The 21002-nt window shown below is 50.1% G+C and overlaps 1 protein-coding gene across 6 annotated transcripts in view; it reads right to left on the bottom strand.

Annotated features, from left to right (window-relative positions):
- The window catches only part of ZBTB7C (zinc finger and BTB domain containing 7C), a 378357-nt gene that overhangs the window by 141282 nt on the left and 216073 nt on the right, over nucleotides 1-21002 (bottom strand). For all 6 annotated transcript variants that reach the window (XR_010933041.1, XR_010933039.1, XM_067699155.1 and 3 more), the window contains one exon: nucleotides 1567-1628. The gene's annotated coding sequence lies outside the window, so the exon portion shown is untranslated. The remainder of the gene's footprint in view (nucleotides 1-1566; nucleotides 1629-21002) is intronic.

Below are 21002 nucleotides of genomic sequence, written 5' to 3'. Positions count from 1 at the left end.
CCTGCTCCCTAATCAGACATCTAGTGACGTGCAGTGGAAAGTCAGTGTGAACATCAGCTCTACCAGCTGAGCAAACTCGAACAAAATATTTAACTACTGCGAGCTTCGGTTTCCTCATCTGCAAAACGGCACTACCTGACGGAGGCTTGGTGAGGCTCAGATGAGGCAATACAGTCAAGCGTGCTGCAAACAGCAAGGCTACATAAATACTGGATGTTGTTCTTGACATTTAGAACAAGCAAGCTTCTCCTGCTTGCTTGGAACGAATAATTAATTAACCTTTGTTAAATAAATAAACCCCAGCTGCTCCTCATACTGGGCATAGTACCTTGAGCTCCCTGTGTGAAAAGCAGCTCCAGGGAAAAGCAAGTGGACGTGGGGAGCACTGTCCTGGTGGCTGTCCACCTGGAGCTTAGGGTATGTCTCCACCGCTGATCTCAAGATCCTTGGTTGCAGCTATCTGGAGAAGGCTGTATCTCTCCCTGTCTCTCTCTCTCTCTTTCTCTCACTGAGATACAAGGAGTACGCCCAATGTGAATTTCCTGTTATCTATCCAGTGTATACATTAATCTCAAATACAACCTCAAACTTGTTGAAAAATCCATATGGCCATTTTCACATAATGAGTCATAAACTGGCAGAAACTTAATTTTACTTACATAGATGAGGGACACTTTACTCCATCGTGATTCTTTGTGGAATTCATGAAGCCATTTCAAGCCCTGTACCATCTGGCCCTGCCCAGTGTCACCAGTGTTTCCTCCCTTCCCTCATTAGACCCATGTCTATGACATCCTCCATGTGAGCCATTGGGTGTTCCCATCCTGGCACCTGTGCCTTGTTCTCTTCCCCCTGGAACAGCCTCCCTCCTCCATCAGCCCAGCTCGCGTCTCTTTCCCCAGGAAGCCTTCCCTAACCACTCTCACCACCAGCATTTCTGCCTGTGCAATCCGGGCCACAGCAGGACGTATGCCCTCTCATAAAGTTCTCTCATGGTCTCATGTGCAGATGTCTTCTCTTCCCACACTGGACTGACAGCTCCTCCAAAACAGAGCCTGAACCTGATGCTTCTTTTGTAGTGCCAGGTGCCTGGTGAATTCATAATATTCTCCGATTGAGTCATGGATTGGGTCATAGGATTGCTCTTAGTTTAACACACTGTTAAACGGCCTATATGAGAATCTACTGTTCTAAATAAGGTCACCCTAGCAGCAAACCTGGAACTGTACAAACTGTCTGTGGCCCCAGTGTTAAAAAAAAAGTGCACATCCTCCTCATACCAGAGGAGTCCTGCTTTCCTCACACACCAGTCAACCACAAGGGAGCGACTCTCTTTAGTGAGCCAGTGGGTACACCCTCCACTCAGAGGGCAGAGCCAGGGTTCAAACCATGCACCTTCACAGCCTTACACCTCTGGGTCCAGCCCCACCCAGCCAGAGGCACCTTCCAGAAGAACCAAAAGCCCGACTCCATCAAGGTCATGCTCCCTGCCCCAAACAGGGAAACCCACCCACTCCCAGGAACATTGTCAAACCACAGACCTAAGAAAGCAAAATTCAGACTCACAAGCAACGACGCCTTCTTCTTAAATTTCAGGCCAGCAGTTTTTCTGCAAACCTGCTCATTTCCTGCAAAGAGAAGAAAGGGATGGAGAAACATATTAGCATCTGCTCTGGGTATCCTTCAGCTGTTTCGTGGCCGACCTCTGGCTTCTGCACCTTCTCTGCATTCTCACTCCCAGCAGCACTCTCCCCTCCCGAGAACAACGTGTGCTTGCTGCGGGGGCGTCCCTGGCAAGATCCCCCCTCCTGCGGCCACGGGTTCAGCCCACGTCGCCTCCCTCCCCCTCCCCGGCGCCATGCCAGTCTCAGATTGACCACTGCCTCCAATTCCCTGAAGGCGCTGGGCTTCTTCCCACTCCGGAGTGAGGCCTCCTCTTCTGTAGCATGGGGTTGCCTAGCAACCCCGCTCGCCAGCTCAGAAGGCCCTCCTAAATTGGACCTCGCAGCACAGGGCATCTCCTTGTACAGCTGCTTGAATCTTAACAATCTGGTTCTGAATAATAACACAATGGTAATTGCATGCATGGGCCCCAAACTACATTTAAATAATGTTCAAGAGCTGACACAAACCAACAGAGGCCAGAAAATGCATTTCAGAGGTCGACTGTAAGGCCAGGCAGGACATTCGGTGAGGGAGGGAGTTGACACCAAAGACTTGAGTTAATGACAATGCCAACCTGAACTGTGAGTTCTCCTGCCTTTCTGCCTGAGCATGCCATCACTTTAATGTGTTTTAGGTGAGTCTGGGATCTGTAGAGCCAATTAATGTCCACAGGTAGTGATGCTTCAAGACAGGACGCCCCTTAGCTCGGCAGCAGCGTATTGAGATTTCTGGAGGGGGTGGGGGTGGTGAGGATACAGGACGAGAAGGGAGAACCGTGCCTGAGTGATTTCCCTTGGCTTTTACAATCGTGGCTAAATACATTTTAGGAGGTAAGAGAAAGAACCTACCAAGCAAGAGTGCAAAGCACTTGCTACCTCAGCGAGAGACAAATTCAACATGACTGATGTGTTTCAGGATAAGAAGTGAAGGCGAAGAGGCCTTGACACTGGCTAGCACGCAGACTGAAGCAGCTTAGGCCACGTGCACACAGAGTCTAGCCTTCAATCTGTGTCCCTGGCAGAGGGTAATGAAGAGCTCTGCTCAAGGCAGGAGTCCTCACATGCGGGGAGCGGCAAGCTGGCAATCTGCTCCTCGTGGAGTGATAGCAGCGAGGGCCAGCTGATCACCCCTGATAATTTGAAAGGCTGAAGCACCTTTTTTTAAAAGCTCAAAATCGTCCTGCAAGGGACTTAAACAGATATTCACACACCCATGTTCATAGCAGCATTACTCACAGTAGGCAGGAGATGGGAGCAACCCAAGTGTCCACGGGATGAATAGGTAAACAAAATGTGGTCTATGCATGTGATGGAATGTTATTCAGCCTTAAAAAGGAAGGAGATTCTGACATATCCTACAACATGGATGAACCTGAGGACATTACGCTAAGTGAAATAAGCCAGCCAGAAAAGGACAAATGCTGTATGATTCCACTTATATGGGTATCTAGGGTAGTCAGATTCATGGAGACAGAAAGTAGAATAGAGAGGTTACTGGGAGCTGGGGAGAGGGGCGGGAATGGGGAGTTCATGTTTAATTTTGGGAAGATGAAAAAGTTCTAGAGATGGATGGTGGCAATGGTTGTGCAACAACGTGAATACACTTAATGCCACTAACCTGTACACTTAAAAATGGTTAACATGGTAAATGTTATGTTATGTATACTTTACCACAATTTTTAAAAAATCCTCCTGCAGTAACAGTACAACATACACAGCATTTCTCTACAAGACTTTTGTCCACTTCATCTTGGAAGTCAAAATAGCCTGTGTTGTTCACAAGCTCAGACAGGGAGACTGTCACCAGGACTCAAGGGCAAACTAGGCAGTGTGACTCTGGGCCAGGGAACCCATGGCTTGTAAGCATGGTGTTCCTGCAACGTAGTCACAGATGGAGGTGTCTGAGCATAAGGAACAGGGTCTTCTTGTGACCACTTCCTGGAGTCCAAATACCATCACCCCCCAGAGTGGGGCCTCCTTCCACCCAGGAGTCCCAACCCCTATGCCCCGTGCCTGCTTCCTCCCCGAGGCACGTGGACTCATTCTTATCCTTGCTCCCTGACTAGAAAGCCCTTTCCTGGGGCCTCCACCTGACCTAATCCTACTCTTTCTAGTGGATCTACGTCAAATTCCACCTCCTCCAACCAGCCTTCCAGAACCTCCCACCTCTGCTTTCTCCGAACGTCACACAGCAGAATCAAGTACTTGCTTGGGAACTATCCTATCCTGTCAGGAAGGTTTGTCTCTCCCCCCAAATCTCCGAAAGCAGCCTTGGACAGAGATTGTCACGAACATTTTTTGTCTGCCACGGGCTCTGAGCACACGGTGGGCTGTTCCCTGGAGGCTCTGGGAAGGACAACAGGCCTTGCCTCCTTTGTCAGGAAATCCGGCCACAGCTCCCCTGCCTAGGCTACATAGCACGTCTGCTGGCTGCACAGCCCTCGAGCTAAATATTCCAGGCGGGCGTGCAAGTCCCTCCAGCCACTTAGAGGTGTAACTCGATGTGTGCAACAAACAATTGAGCATGTACAGACTTTATTAATTTGGAAAGGTCATTAGAGCCAACAGCTTCCCCAAGTTGAGAGTGAATGAATAGCACGGATAAGTTTTTTCAGTGTCCTGATTTTTTTCTTGGAACGTGCTCTAAGCCTCAAAAAATAATGGTATAAGGGAAAAAAGGGGGGAAAAAAATCCAGGCTTGCGAGACAAAGGGAGTTGACAGGAGCTCTGGACAAGCCTCTTTCCCTCTCTGAGCCTTAGTCTTCTCATCTGCAAGTTGAGGGAGTGATTGCTAAGGTCACTTTAAACTTAAAAAGTAAGTAAATAGGGCTTCCCTGGTGGCGCAGTGGTTGAGAGTGCGCCTGCCGATGCGGGGGACACGGGTTCGTGCCCCGGTCTGGGAAGATCCCACATGCCGCGGAGCGGCTGAGCCCGTGAGCCGTGGCCGTTGAGCCTGCGCGTCCGGAGCCTGTGCTCCGCAACGGGAGAGGCCACAACAGTGAGAGGCCCGCCTACCGAAAAAAAAAAAAAAAGTAAGTAAATAAAATTATGATTCTAGGTGAGAATGTGAAGTTAGCAAATTTACAAGCTAATAGTTACCCACCCCACACCCCATCATCCTCCCAGGTGTTGGGTACCACTTCACCTCTCGAGAGATAAGTTTCCAGTTCGTGGCCCCTCAGCCAGGAAAAGGTCCTTAATGATTTCAGGTGCCTTCCCAGACCCTGACCTGGGGGGTCTCAGACCCAACAATCTGGCTGCCTTGCTCTCATTAAGGAACACTCCAGACTAATGACTTGTTTTCTTGAATCTCCAGGAATGGCTGGAAATGGGCCAAAGGGCATCACCCCAACTCCGTCTCCACAGCCCTTGGCTCCAGGACCAGCCGGTGCTATCTGTCAAGGGCCAGGCCTCTGCACGGCACACGCTCGTGGTTCTCCCCAAGGAGAGAAGGAAGCAGCGGTCAAGGAGCAGAGGGTTCTGGCTCCAGCCTGATGACACAGGGAGAAACAGTTGGCCCTTGACCAGGCTGTGCAATCCGACATCCCTCCCTTTCTCCATCCTCATGCCCTCTTCTCTCCTCCCTGAGTGTACAGACACCGGGAATGTGGGAGGCCCACATCTGTCTGCAAATGTGTGGCCACAAACACCCATGCCCTTTGCTCTGATTGCTCTTAGCTTTCAGTAGCAATAGGAAGACTAACTGAATCGGAACTGTATGACCAACAGCCTAACACTCATATTAACTAATATTAGCATTAATATTAGTTAATATTAGCTAACATTTGCGTGACGCTTTTTTTTTTTTTTTTTTGGTACGCGGGCCTCTCAACTGTTGTGGCCTCTCCCGTTGCGGAGCACAGGCTCCGGACGCGCAGGCTCAGCGGCCATGGCTCACGGGCCCAGCCGCTCCACGGCATGTGGGATCTTCCCGGACCCGGGCACGAACCCGTGTCCCCCGAATCGGCAGGCGGACTCTCAACCACTGCGCCACCAGGGAAGCCCTGTGTGACGCTTTATAATTTAAAAAAATATGTTCCCACAACCTGTCAGGCAGGTGGGATAGATTTAACCCATTTAGTGAGCATCTGCAGTATCCCAGGGTCTTTGCTACCTGCTGGGGATGCACACATGGAAAGGTGTGGTTCCTGCCTGCAAACTCCCTCCAGGCCGGTTTATAGTCAGGAAGATGGCGGCATAGAGAAGCTGAGTGATGTTCTCAGAAGCATCCAACTTTCAAGCATCCCTGCTCAAACCAAGTCCTCAGACTCAGAACCTTTTCCAGCTGTTCCTGTGAGGTCTGTGAGTTTCGTAGAAAATTTAGCCTGTATGACGTCAACCAGAAGGGCCCAGCCAGAGGGTAGCATGGTTTGGGGACTGTGAAAGTCTATGCCCAGAATGAAACAGTGCCTGCGGATTAGGCCATGTTTGGTCCTGGAAACCCCAGAGGGACAGGTCCTGGGCTGGGAGCAGGTCAGAGCCTGCTGCACACGTGACCTTGGCCCCTTGTGGTCTTTCTGCTCATCGATAAAGACCCCTCTTCTCATCAGCCACCTTTGTAGAGACGCTGCCTTGAGAACTGACGCAAATTCATGAAATCTTTTTCTTTATTTTTTTAATCTGCACTAACCTCTCTCTTCTAGGAACTGCCACAGCAGTTACAATCAACATGTTATACAAAATTGGTATTGTTCTTTTCAGGGTCTCTAACGGCTTTTTGAAAAAAATTAAATGCCCATGCTGGAGGAACCCGACAAATCCCTCACTTTACAGCCAGGGCACCCAAGTCCAGCGAGGACTCGCCTCAAGTCATACCAAAGACAAGCAGAACCGGAACGTGGGTCCCAGACTCCCAGCCCGGGGCCTGAACACACTCACCCTACAGTGGTGGGAGGGGAGGTTCAGGCTGTGCCCTGCTTACCTTGGCCCCCACAGAAGCTGTCAGCAAGCATGAGTGGCTAGAAGGAAGGCTGTCTGATGCTGGATGGTGGCAGGCAGATTACAGCCTCCCCCCACCGCACACCCACCCCTGCGCCCCCAGGAATGATACTGAAGGGACCGGCTGTGCCTCAGAGGGAGGGGCAGAGGCCATGAGAGGTGCCCTCAGGGGACAGTGAGGTCATGGTCTCTGCTGCAGGGTCTTGCAGCTCCCAGGAGGCCATAATGCCTTGTGGGTTAGATCCAGACTGCCCCTGCCATTGACCAGCCGTGTGACCTTGGACAAATGACTTAACTTCTCTCTGCTTTAGATTTTCACCAGCAAAACGGGCAGAATAACGGCATTGACCTCCTATCTCCCAGGGTTGAAGCAGGGATGAAATGAGAACATGGAGGGAGACACCTGGCACAGGGCCCAGCACCTGTATATTCTCAGGTGAGGGCGGCAAGACCAGTCTCCCTGGGAGGTCAGCTCCATGGGGGGATGCTGACAGCTGTGCTCACTGCTAAGTCCCCAGCGCCTAGCGCTCGCAAGAGCGGCTCAGGAATGAGAGTTGACTGCGCTCCCGTGAAAAGTGCTGCCCAGCACCTAGTGAGGAGAGGCCTGCAGTGATGAGCCGTTACTGAGGGTGGGTCAGCTGAGGGTCTGTGGTGACAGGGAGGCAGTGGCTTCTCTTCCCAGGATCCTTCAGAGGCTGCGTTGCATAGGTTGCAGTTTGGTTTTTCCGCTGATATTAAAATCAACCAACCCGAGGTCAAAAAATGGCACAGACACTTTGGAAGACAGTTTGTCTAGTCTTTACGGGACTAGACATGCTCTTACCATAGGGTCCAGCAAGCGCACTTAGGTATTTACCGAAGGGAGCTGAAAACTATGTCTGCACAAAAATCCGCACACAGATGTTGATGGCAACTTTATTCATAACTGCCAAGCATGGGAGCCACCAAGACGTCCTTCAGTAGGTGAATGGACAAATAAACAAATAACTAAATATGCACACGATGGAATATTATTCAGTGCTGAAAAGAAATGAGCTGTCAAGTCATGAAGACATGGAGCAATCTTATACGTGTATCACTAAGTGAAAGAAGCCAATCTGGGAAGGCTACATACTGTATGATTCCAACTGTATGATCTTCTGGAAGAGGCCAAACTATGGAGATAGAAAGAAGATCAGTGGTTGCCAAGGGTCAATGGAGAGGGAGGGATGAACAGGCAGAGCACAGAGGATTTTGGGGGCAGGGAAACTATTCTGTATGATACTGTAATGGTAGATACATGGCTTTACACATTTGTCAAAACCCATAAAACTGTACAACACAAAGAATGAACTCTAACGTAAACTATGGACTTTAGTTAATAGTGATATATCAATAGATTAACAGATGCACACTACCATATATAAAACAGATAAACAACAAGGATTTACTGTACAGCACAGGGAACTATATTCAATACCTCGTAATGAACTATAATGGAACAGAATTGAAAAAAAAGTATATAGATATATACATATATGTATGTATAACCGAATCACTTTTCTGTATACCTGAAACTAACACAATGTTGTAAATCTACTAGATTTCAATAAAAAAATAATGTATCAGTTCATCGATTATAACAAATGCACCACACTAATGCAAGATATTAATAATAGGAGACACTCGGAGGGAGGGGAAGGAGAGGAGATATATGGGAACTCTCGGTACTTTCTGCTCAATTTCTCTATAAACCTGAAGGTGCTCTTAAAAATAGTCTATTAATTAAAAACAACAACTGACCCCAAAACACAGCACTCAGGGCCAGTTAGTACCCGGGCCATCACTGAGCCCCGCTGGGCGGCCACGTCCCATGCGGGGGACTTGGAGGAAGGTCCAGAGACCAGCATGATCCTTCCAACTTGAAGCACAACTGCATCCGACCAAAATGTTAGAGACCGTGTGGGAAAGCCAAGTGGGGAGGCCAGCACGACCCCCAGCTGGTGAGGCAAACAGCCGTGCACCCCAGCAACCGGAACACCTCTGGCTACCGGGCAGTGACTCAGCCATAACTCATCCTTCCCCAGCACATGGCCTGTGCCAGGCTCACCGCCACTGCCTTCCGGAGGGGGGTCAGAAAGAGACCCAGCCCATGCCCGCAAGCCAGACTCCACCCAGCCTTTTTCTGTTCCTTCCACCCCCAACACCAGATATAGCAGGTGCTCAATAAACATTTATTGAATTAGTGATTAATTGTATGCCTCTTTATTTACCCACTAAAGGAAAGAATCTGCTTGTAAGCCTCCCTAACCCCCAGCAAAGTATTTGCTAAACAGAACGAACAGCAGCACCGCCAAGCCTTGGGGGAGAACTTGTGTTTGGTCCTGAGGCCACTTTCCCAGCCATGCGAGCACATGTCAGAGGGCTCCCAGCCCTCAGCCCCAGGGGCATCTTCGGGAAATCCATGAACTGACGTCCAGGTCATCACACCTAGCCCGGCAGGGCACCAGGCCAGTTTCCAGTTTGGTCTGCTTTGACTGAGAGAGAAGGAGAGAGAGAGAGAAGGAGAGAGAGAGAGAGAGAGAGACAGAGAGAGAGAGAGAGAGAGAGAGCAAGAGTGTTTGTCACTGGAGAACAGTGTCTTCCAAGGCAACCAAATCTTCTTCATTGCTTTGGGGGTGATGGCCCCTTGGAGGTCTGAATTTCTGTCACCTTGGCCTAGAATCTTAAAATAGCCTGAGAAGGAGAAAGGGCTGAGCCCAAAGCCAAAGCCAAAGCTGGGGCCTGGGCCTGGGAGTGGGGAGCAGAAGAGCCCGTCCAAGGAACAAAGGCCTAATCTCTCTGCTCAGGCTGCCCAGCACAGGCCCAAGTGCTCAGTCACACACGTTTTATTTTCTCTGGCCTCAGGGAAGTATTCCTGGGCTGAGCAAATCTGAGCACGGGCTCCAGCAGATATTGGCCTGGAGGAGCTGAGGGGGAGGGTAATGGCTGCCCAGACCCCCGCCCCCCCCAGCTGCCCCCTGGCCGAACCACCAGGGTAGGAAGGGGGAGGGCGCCCACTGCGGGGGTCCTTCCCACTGCTCTTTGGCTGGTGAGACGGGATGGTTAATGCTCACTAGAACATGGATGGGCACAGGGGGGTGACAAAGAATATTCGGGGTTGTAATATTGAATAACAGTTCAAATCTGGGGGAAGAAAGGTTTCTTTCCATAACATAAAGCCTTCATGTCTCCAGGGCTCATGGAGGAAGCATCTCAGTGGCAGCGGCGTTCGTCCCCTGCAAGGGCAAGGGGAGGAAGGGGGTCTCATGGGTTTAACAAGAAGGTTCTCTGTGCCTGATTTCATTGGCTGATGGTGTTTGGGGAGACGGGCGCTGCCGACGTTGCCGGCTTGGCTCTGCTGCCCAGTGGGGCTGGGATTTTCAGGCTGGTGTGGGCACGTGTTGGGAGGGGAAACCAGAGGGCGCTGGGAGGGAGGCTGGCAATGGTGGCATTCGGAGCTCCAGACGGTGAAAACAGGAGGCAGGCCTGCTCTGCCTTCAGTGATGACAGGGCTCCCCTTGGCGGCTTTTCCTGCCTGTGTGGGTCTTGCCCTTGTCCTATTCCTGGTGCCCTGAGTCCTATCACTCCCACTCCTCCCTTTATCTAAACCTGCTTTCCAGAAAGTTCTAGCTCACCTGGTGTCCAGTGTGACGGGAATCATTAGTGCTAGGCTTTCTTTCTCTCAGAGATAAGTGTTTCCAGCCCCCTCTCAGGTGGAAGGAAAAAAAACCGGTCCCCTGGGAAAGGGATTTATTTTGCTTTTTATTTTTAAACTCCACTGTTTACTCAGCAACCCAATGATGTGGAAGACAAATCTGCGAGTGACATACAAGTAAGTAAGACCCGGGCAGTGTGGATGGTGTAAAGGGTGTTTGGAAAGGGGACGGGCGACCCCACAGCAGAAGGGGAGCGCCCGGCCAAGGCTGCCTCCGAAGCTGTCCCCTGTGGCCCCTGCCCCTTCTCTCCCTGGGACTGTATCACTCCCCTCAATGTGGATACTACCTTTCATTGTCCAAACAAGGCCACTTTTGAGAGTGAAAGGGGAACTGATGATAGTTACCTGGGGACCTCAGTCATAACGTGGCTGCCCCAGGCCAACCAGGATGTGTCCCTCCAGCAGTGTCACCCAATCTTTGGCGCCTGGGAGAATCCAGTCGGAGCTCTTCCCTGGAACTTCCATCATATGAGTTAGGAAAGAGCTGTCTGCCTCAATCACCCAGCTTCCCCTCCAGAAATGATCCTGAGAGAGGCCACCAGGCATATCAGGGCCCACCGGAAGCACTACTTGCATCCGTGTGAAGTATAGAACCCGTCCTGGCTGCCCTGCGCACCTTCAGGGCTCACCCTCTCATTTCCCGCCAGATCCCCCCGGCTGTCACCTCTTGTAAGAAGTTTGCCTGGCTGCTCCGCCTCCCTCTGCATTTTGTGTATCACGCATCCTAGTCCCTCACGCACGCACGTCGCCATCTCCCCCACCAGCTCATCAGCTCTGGAGGGAGATTGCCATGGTGTGTCATTCATCTTTGGACCCACCCATCCCTACTCCTCCCTGCCCCCTGCCCCCACCCCAGTGCCTTGCTTACAGGAAGTCTCTGATCTAAACTTGTTGGAAATAACTGAGTTGAACTGAACTCCTGCAATTTTCCCTCTAGCACTGGGGACTCAGGGACAGAATCCAGTGTGCTATATAGCCCTTCGGAAGTCCATTGATTCTCCCGCATCAGATTTTTAGGACAAATACTCCCGAATCTCTACGCCCATTGCAGGAGCTTTACTGGTGAAATTTGTGCAATCATGCAGGGTGGTGATTGTTAGGTGGGAGTGTCTGAAATAAAATCCAGAAAGGGTCTCCAGAAGAACTCCATTTTTATAGCTTGGGGAACGTGTGGTTTGGTCAGTGAACCTTGGTGAGAACCTCCCTTCAGCACCTAAAATTATCCCATATCTTGGAAAGATGAGAAGGCAGTCAAGACTAAGTGCAGGAGGGTGGTACATGCAGTAAACTCAGGGGGTAATCAGGGAGGGCTTCCTGGAGGCAGCAGACAGTAAGTAGAGACGAAGGATGGGGAGGATATGGAGAGTAGGGACAAAGGACCATCTAGAAAGGGACACTCTTAGCAGAGATGCAGAGGTGGGAGTGGTCTAGCCTAATCAGGGCGGTGAGTGAGCAGGTGTGGCTGGAGCAGTAGACATGTGCAGAGAAGCAGGAGATGCAGCCGTGAGGGCAGATAAAGAACCCAAATGCCAGCTGCCTCTGGGCTTGAGACTCAGGTGTGGAATCACCCTGCTCCCTGTTGTCTGGGGAAGAACGGGGAGCAGTGCAGGCTGGACTAGAACTTATTGCTCCAGTCGCCGGGTAACATCTGGGAGGGAGCAGAGGGACTGGCCCAGGCTGAAGCCATCCCCAACTTCTTCCCTGCTTCTCCTTGGCTTCTCCCAATTCTGCAGCTCTGGGAAACCTAGCCAATTAAGCATCTGTGGCCCCAAAGTGTAATCTCGCTCTGCATACCAGCCTGTGATTCAGAGCGAGGGTGGGGTGGGGGCAGAGGGAGTGTCCAGGAGCTGAAGCCCACCGCAAACAAGCTATGGTAGAAGCCCTCTTAGCTGAGATGATTAGTCAGTGAATTGAGACATTTTAACACCTACTGTATGTTGGTACATTCATTCACCAAACTTTGGATGTAAAGCCAAGACCTTTCTTTATCTTCACATCTCCTGGATGTAATTGTCCCTACTGTCTTTCGGGCATAAATCACACTCATATGACACTACAATTTCTAGTTATGGTTTTTTAAAATGGAATGAGAAATTAAATACACTGGCAAAATAATCTGAGTGCAAAAGTCTCCCTTGATTTTGTGAATATTTCCCCAAACTTTCCCAGTTGTTTCACCCACATCTAACTCAACAGCATGTTTTTAAATGGACTAGTTTTTTTTGAGTCTTTCCAAAGCTTCACCTGAGTTTTCACTGAAACAATTTTTTCTTCTTCTTTCTCTTTTTTTGGCAATAGGATTTAATTGGTTTGCACAATAATTAAATTTCATAATTACAACAGCAAGTTCCACTGGCATAAACAGGTTTGGGAAGTGAGCCAGCTGCCTCTAAGAAAGCATTCGGCTCAGCTGGTGGGAGAAGACATGGTGGACGTGTTGGACAGCCACCTTCCTGCCCCACGTGTTCCTCCAGCTGTGGGCATCCGTCAGAGGGGATGGAGAGGGCTGGTGAGTTTGGCAAGCTGGTTAACTGAGGCATAGAGAGCGTCTAGTGCTCCCCTTATCAGGACTCAGGTTAAGGACAATTCTCCAGGGACTAAGGACCTGGTGCTGCCCCACCCCACCTTGGTCCTCACCTGGTTCCCTTCCTCCCACCTCCACGCCTGTGCTGAGTGGGCCCCACCCCTCCAGATGCTTCTCCCCTCTTCCCCTCCCACACCCCAAATCTCCTCCCATTGCAGCTGTCCAGGAAGGATCTGGCAAACTAAAGCTTCTGCTTTAGTGACAGGCAATGGCCGAAAGTACCCCCTCCCAGTGGTCATGGGAATTTCTTACACAGAGGAGAGTTTCTAATGATGTAATTTCCAGCATCTGTGGTAGGTTGGCTGGGAGATATGTGGAGTCAGGGGACTGTCTAGGAGTCGTCCCTCAATCACACTACCCTGAAATCTTTGATCTTGTCCCACTGAATCACAGTTGTGCACACTTCTCCTAAGAAGAGGGCTTTGCACTCACCTGTCTCTCATTTTTCATGTTCCCACATCCCTTATATGGCGTGGGATGCCCTCCCCCATTTAACCTCCCTTATCAAGTCATTTTCTCTATGTCCAGCCTTCCCTATTTCATGAGCAAAAGTTAACATTTAACTTAAATGCCATCAAACCAACCAACCAACCAACCAATCAAAAGCATTAGCAGGGACGTACATCTCACAAGGAGAAGAAGGAAAATACGTTCCAGAGGAACATATTTGTGGTGGACACTTGCTCCTTTTGAGCCACTCACGATTCTTTCACCCCTCCTCTCGGCAAGAGAACACCAATTTCCTCCCAGATTACCACTCACCCCCCATAGCCAGTGTGTTTCAGGGGCGGGTTATGGTTGGCTTAAGCCAATCAGCTCAGCTCAGCTCCCTGGCCATGGTGACTGGAACAAATTCTATCACATAAGATGTTTGCTGGGGACCTCTTAGGGAGAAGCTCCATTACCAGAGATGTCAAAGGCACATGCAAGGCCTGGGGTTGCTGCAGCCATTTTGTTACTATAAAAGAGTTCCGAGGACAGCACTGAGCTGCAGAAAAATGGAGCTGGAGACCTCATCAAACTATTCCTGAAGATCACCCTGTTTCTGAACTTTACATTTACCTAGGCCAGTACATTCCATTTAGTGTTTTTTAATTGATTTACTTAAAAAAATTAACACATATACATGGCTTGAAAAAAGCAAAAGTAATAAAAACCCAACAATGAAAACCAGCAGTCCCTGCTCCAGACCTCCCCACAGAGTCCCAATTCCCAGAGATAACCACTCCCAACTATTTTAGCTATTTCTTATGTTCTTTAGTGACATATTTCTAAATAACACACTATATTAGTCACATAGGGCTGTCATAACAAAATACCAATAGACCGGGTGGCCTACACAACACAAATTTATTTCCCACAGTCCTGGAGGCTAGGAAGTCCAAGGTCTAGGTACCAGCCAATTCGCTTTCTGGTGAGAGCCTGCTTCCTGGCTTGCAGACAACCACCTTCTCGCTGTGTCCCCACACAGTCAAGAGTGAGTACTCTGGTGTCTCTTCTTATAAGGATGCTAATCGGGGCTCCAGCCTTATGACTTCATTTAACCTTAGCTACATCCTTACTCCAAATACAGACACCCTGGGTTAGGGATATAACATCTGAACTCTGAGGGGCCGGGGGGACACAATTCAGGTCATAGCACACGCATTATATTACCATTTCTAGAGCTTCCGCTTTTAGGTATTATCTATTAGAGCCCCATAATGGAAGATGAGGTTTCCCATGCCCCCAACCCCACTTCCTCTAAGCCCACATTTCTGTTCTCTATATCCTCCCAACAGAGTGATGCCACCATTTTGGTTAAATCAATTGTCCGTGTTCACACTATTGTCACTGGACGGCTACTGCTCACAGATGAGCCACGTGATATCCTTTCTTGCATAATTTATTTTCTCTAGTGTTCAAAGTGGCTCCGTATGTGCCTAACACTTATTTACACACAAACTGACTACCGGAACTGTTAAAATCCCTCCCCAAACAGTTCAGTGCATTAGGAATCTGTCAGTTCCTTTTTGGTTTTTTCCAGGAGGGATCGCATCCAGACTTCCCTGTGTTCGAACTCCAGTCTGGACCTGAGCCTTCTGCACAGTTGTCACCTAAGACTTCCCCCCCTTGTTTCCTGGATCCCACACTGTATTAGTTTCCGTTGCTGCTGTAACACATTACCACAAACTAAATGGCTTAAAACAACACAAATATATTTACCTTGCAGTTCTGAAATGGGTCTCACCGGGCTAAAATCTAGGTGTTGGCAAGGTCACATTCCTTCTGAAGGCTCTAGGGGAGAAGAGCTTCTAGAGGCTGTCTCCATGTTCAGCTTCCAGAGGGTGATCACATTGCTTGGCATGGCCCCTTCCTTCATCTCCAGAACAAGCGACCTCCCGTACAGCATCACTCTCACCGGCTCCTCTGTCTTTTTCCTTCACTTCTAAGAACCCTTGTGATTACACTGGGCCTAAAGGGATAATCCGGGATCATCTCCCCATCTCAGGGTCAGCTGATTAGCAACTTTCATTCCATCTGCAACCTTAACTCCCTTTTGCTACATAACCTCACATTTTCACAGGTTCTGGGCATTAGGTTGCAGATATCTTTGGTGGCCCATTACTTTGTCTACTATACACGCCACTCTCCTGCTTCATTGGTACAAGGTGTGTAGGAGGTACCTCCTTTGAGACCATGCCTATACGAACCGACTTTATTCCCTCTCCCTCTTGGTAGTCTGTTTGGCTGTGAATAGAAAGCTAAGGTGGAAACCACCCTCCCTTGGAAGGCTGGGGGCATTATCCCAGTGTCTTCTAGTTTCCAGGGACTCTGCTGGAAAGCCCAATTCTGTTCTGTGCTCCAACTTTTGTATTCAATCTACTTTCTTCCTCTCTGAAAGTGGTATGTATCTTCTCTTTGTCCTTAACATTCTGAGACTCCACAAGGATGGGCCTTGTGGTAGGTCTGTTCCCTCCACTGTGTTCCTCCACAGAGTCTGGAAGCATGTGTCCTTCAGTCCTGAGAACTTTCTCCTATAACTTCTCTGATAATCTCTTCTCCTCAAGTGTCTGTGCTCTCTATTTCTGGGACCCTTACTGCTGACCCTCCTGGACTGAGCGTCTAAATTTCCTCATTTTTTTTCTATCCTAGTTCCTACATTGTTGTCTTCTTTTCCTACTATCTAAAAAAGTCCTTCAACTCACTTTTCAAATCTTCCACTGATTTTTAAATTTCTGCGATTATATGTTTAACTTCTTAGAGTTCTGCCTTATTCTTTGAATGTTCCTTTCCGATAGCCTCCATTCTCATTTTAGGGTTGCATTATCTCCTCTTATCTCTCTGAGGACATTAATTATAGTTATTTTGAAGTTTTTTTCTGCTCCTAGACTTGGCTCTAATCCTTTCAGCTCCTTTTTCTCCCCAGTTTATGTGTTTTCTCCCTCTCTTGATCCCACATGTTGGAGGTTTTCTTTTCACAAATGCCAGGTGACCCTTGACCAGCATTTACATTTAACAGCAAGACACTAAAAAGTCAGTGATTTCTCTATGAGGGATTAGGTAGAAATCTGGTCATTTCTTTGAGGGAATGTATACACACACAAACATATATATGTATATGTAAGTATGTATATACACACAAACATATGTACACATACCTGCACATACACATGCACTCATGTGTATACACATATACAGGTAAACACATACATATACATATACATACACATTCGCACATATTGTATGTGTCGAACTTTTTTCCTCTTGGGCCGATCAGTTTACTTGTAAAGGAAACTTCTAATCACCCCGCTTGGGGGACAGACACTGGGCTGCCAGTATTTTTGGAGCAGAGTAGAGAGGAGCTGCAAGTCTCATGACTTGGGATGTAAACTTTAAATAAATTCTCTCGTTTTGAGTACAGTGTGCAAACTCGCTCTCAGCTGCACACAGTGTCTTAGAGTCCAGAACTTCTCTGAATCATCTCCTTTTGAAAAGAAACTTCTAGTCTTTGACCAAGGTGTAGGGGGAAGTTAACAGGAGGGGATCTGGGGTCTAAAGATTCTTTATGCAGATTTTCAACCAATTGCCCAGTTTTCAGACCCGTTCCTCACCTCACCTTCAGAAGTATGTGAAACTCCCATTTCTGATCTGTTTGAGGGTTGGCGGGGGTGGGATGAATCTTCTAGAGGCTTCTTCCCACTACCCACACTTGGGTTTCATCTCTCTGCTAAATGAGTAACCATGCATCCATAGACTTTCCGGCTTCCACAGCTTTGCCGACATCCTTCACCTGCTGGCAGCTCCTCTCCTGTTCTCACTGCCCTTGTGTTTTTGAGCTCTGTCAGTTTCTTTAGTGCCATGGGTGGGGGGATGATTAGAAAGGGGACAGAGATAAATGGATGTGGGCAAGTCATCATGTTTAACCAGAAGTCTCTCCTTGATCTTCGGGCTGCTCTAGGTGGAGTTTCCAGTCCCGTGAAGCAGACTGCATCCTACCTCATACACAGCAGCACACGCACCCTTCCATAGCCCCTGGCACACACGGCAGCACTGCCCACCCCTGCCTGGGCAGCGTTGCACACTGCCCATTTCAGGGTCCACAGGCCCCTTTCCCCTGCTCACCCTGCCTCTGATGGCAGTGCCAGGAGCTTCTAGTAAGTTCTACCCACTCTTGTGAACACCCCTCAGCTCCCACTCCCATTTAAGGTGCTTCCCCACCTGCTCAACTTGAGGACAGTACTCGGATGTCCACAGCAAGCAACGCCTCCACACTGCAGACACAGGGATGTTCCCAGAGACTCTAGAGAGCAGACTGATCATGAAGAAGCAGCAAAGAACCCATCACAGGCACAGGCTACACAAAACCATCCACACCTTCCACCTGGTCTCTTTTGCGAACATCCTTCAGGTCCACAGGTCAGAAAATCCCACCCGGAAATATTCTGCGATCCACTCTAGTCCTGGCAAATGGCCCAGTGTGGCCGAACCTGGGCAAGACAAGGATGGCAAATCTAACCCCTGCCTAAAGAGACAGATTCTTTATTCACACCAGACTCATTGATACACCACCATGCCAACCACGAGCAGGCTGGCGTGAAATATCTAATACCACAGGCACTAGGTGTAAAACCTAGACCAGAGGCCAGTGGCTAGCGTGTTACTACGGTTTTCTTCTAAATAATATTAAAATCCACTGAGTCATTAGGATCGAGGCTTCCAGAAGCACCGTGCTCCCACAGCCTGTGGCCCAGACCTGCCATCAGCCATCTGCCCTCCTCTCGGCTCAGACTCTAGGCCCTGTGGTCCAAGCAGCCTTGTGGGTGGGCAAAAAGTAGGTGGGCTCCCTGTAGAGCCCTATGAGGCAGACTTGAAAAGCAACAGACACAGTCTCATTCCCTGGGGGAGAGGCCAGTGGTGAGAGGCTCCTCAGAACCCCTTGCAGGGTGGGCTGCCACCCTCGGCACTGCCCACTGGGCCCGAAACAGATGGAGACGCAGCAGAACAGGCCAAGACGCCCGGGCAGGTGAGCTCTGCTTTCCATACAAGATTGGGTCTAAACAGCCTAACACCTCAAATCTCATTTAAGTCCACTAAAGGCATTGTTACTTAAGTCATTTTTGTAAAGTGAATCATTTCCCCTCCACAGTGCCCCCTCCTCCCCGTGATACATAATTTAGCTCTTCTTCAGAGATTCAGATTCTGAACACCAGGCATGCTGAAAAGGAGATTCAGTTACTTTTAAATGATTTCTTGAAAACAACAACAACAATACTGGAAATTCCCACCCTCCCCTGACAGCCATGCCTGAGTGCCTGGAAGCAGTTATAAGCCACAGATGAAAATCCAGGGGACTGGCAGACCACAGAAGGGGATGCTTCCGTATCCTAGTAAACTTTATCGGATCTCATCTGTGGTCCATTCGCATGATGACATCACCCCTGGCTCGATCCTGCCCGCGCTCTGGCGAGTTCTGGACAGAGCCCCAGTGACTCACGACTTGGATTTTCCACGCAGCTTCCTCCCCGTTTCTGGAGCTCTGCTCCTCCCCCACCTGCACTGCAGGTGTCCTGCCTTTCCTCAAGACTCTTCCCTCTGTCTTTTCCAGAGCCACCTCCTTTGTCTTGGCCTCAGGCCCCTCCTTCTCTTAAAAATTCTTGATGAAATATTCCAGACATACAAAGAGGCATAAAAATAACATCACAAACACCTGTGTCCCCACCACCCGGCTGCAAAAATAAAAGGCAGCTCTTTCTAATCCCGGGCCCACGTCCCTCTCTGGGGACACCTCCCAGCACACCTCCCAGCAGCCTTTGTTCCATTCTTCCTTGGGAAAAGCCCAGGTTGCTGCATACATCCCTGGCATGCCCAGCTGTCACCTGGACTCTCTGTATTAATTCTCCCTCTACTCTTCGTGGTGATGTGCGGCTCCCCCAGCCCCCAGCCTACCATCTCCCTCTGTGATTTGACTGCTTCCGTATCCTAGAGGGGACCGGCTCACCAAGGTCCCCGTCTCATTGGAAGTCACATAGGTGGGTTAGTGGGCCCAGGATTTTCAGCGGGTGATACCACCGGGCAGGATCACGTCCTTCCTTCCCACACCAGGGTGCTTAGGGACATACATGACCTCTTTGTACATCAGGTGCTGGGCTGGAGGGGGAACACTCTGCCTTCCATGCCTTGCAGTCCCTGGGGGGCAACAGACGTGCGCACAGAGGCAGCCCAAAGCCAAGTGGGCAGGCCGGGATCTGGGGGATCCATCTGCACAGCGAGAATGGGGGCTGCTGAGAAAGACTGAGCCTGAGCTCCGGGGGTTGGGTGGGATTGAGAGAGACACAGAGGGACAAGGTGGGACCTTCCAGGTGAGAGCAGGTGAGTCAGTAGGGAAAGTGGGGGCGGAGAAGCTGGCCCAGCCTGGCTGAAGAGGATGGAGATGAGGTAGGCAAGTTGAGCCTGCTGGGCAGGGTGTTGGGTGGGCGGCACTGGGCTGAGGGGGTGGGTGTCAATGCTGAGAAAGCTGGGGAGCCCCCCTCTGCCAGGCCCGCCTGGGTTCTCAGATCCTGGTCAGGGGAGGGTATGCGTGTGTCAGGAAGCCCTTTGTCACTGCTTTCCCACCACACCCAGCCTGTGGGAGGACACGGAAGGGCAGCTGGACCACGGACTGCACTGTTGACACTGGCACGGCCCGGGCGGAGGCGAAGGATGACTCGCCAGATACCCTCTCACCTGCAGCCCGCCCAGGAAACAAAGGCGCCCACAGAGTCAGGAGGCTCCGCGGTGCCTGGCACCCATGGCCCTGGGCAGGGGGCAAGATTCAGGCGCGAGGGGAGCCCTCCCCACCTCCCCAGGAATCTCCGGCCTGGAGTTTGGCACCGACTCCTGCCCGCTCCCGGCCATGCTCCTGGCCTTGTTCTCCCCTGGGCCCCTCGGCTGCCTGCCTCCACCCCTCGCTCACACCCACCCGTGGCCCCAGCACCGACTCAGGCCCTTTGTCGAGCAGGCGCGTTAGGGCACAGGTGTCTGGCTTTGGTGCCCTCTGCCTCCACCATGTCAGTTTTCACCTCTTTTCTTTTCCAGAGCTCTCACTGCCGCCTCCCTCTGTCCCCACCTTCTAGCAAAGTCCATATTCAATTTGCCGCTGCCAAAGTGGCTGAAAACAACACAAAGGGTGTCCCCTAAGGTGGCTGTAATTCAGGAAAGTCATAGCTCAAGGTTCAGGCAGAAGAGGTGGGGAGGTGGCAGCCCTGAAACCGCCATGGCTGGGGACCATGCACCTCCCCGACGCTGAAGGCGGCGGCTCCTCTGGGAGTGCTGGGCTTAACCCACCCTACTTGGGGAAACATGACAGCTGCCAGAGGCACATAACAGTTTGAGTCCATTTCAAGAATGCTCTGAGATGTGGAAGAATGGACTCTGTCATCTCCTGATTCCAGAAGTGTGCTCTGGAGATGCCAACGGTAGGGGCAGCAGCTCTGTGGAGCTGCCTACAGATGCTTTTTTAAATTAATTTTTATTGAAGATTTACAGTGTTGTGTTAGTTTCAGATGTACAGCAAAGTGATTCAGTTACACGAATATATATACATTCTTTTTTTTACATT

Source organism: Pseudorca crassidens, chromosome 12 (assembly GCF_039906515.1).
Source record: "Pseudorca crassidens isolate mPseCra1 chromosome 12, mPseCra1.hap1, whole genome shotgun sequence".
Taxonomy (NCBI): Eukaryota; Metazoa; Chordata; class Mammalia; order Artiodactyla; family Delphinidae; genus Pseudorca; species Pseudorca crassidens.
Note: the sequence above shows the minus strand (reverse complement) of the source record. Positions and strands in the feature narration are given on the sequence as shown.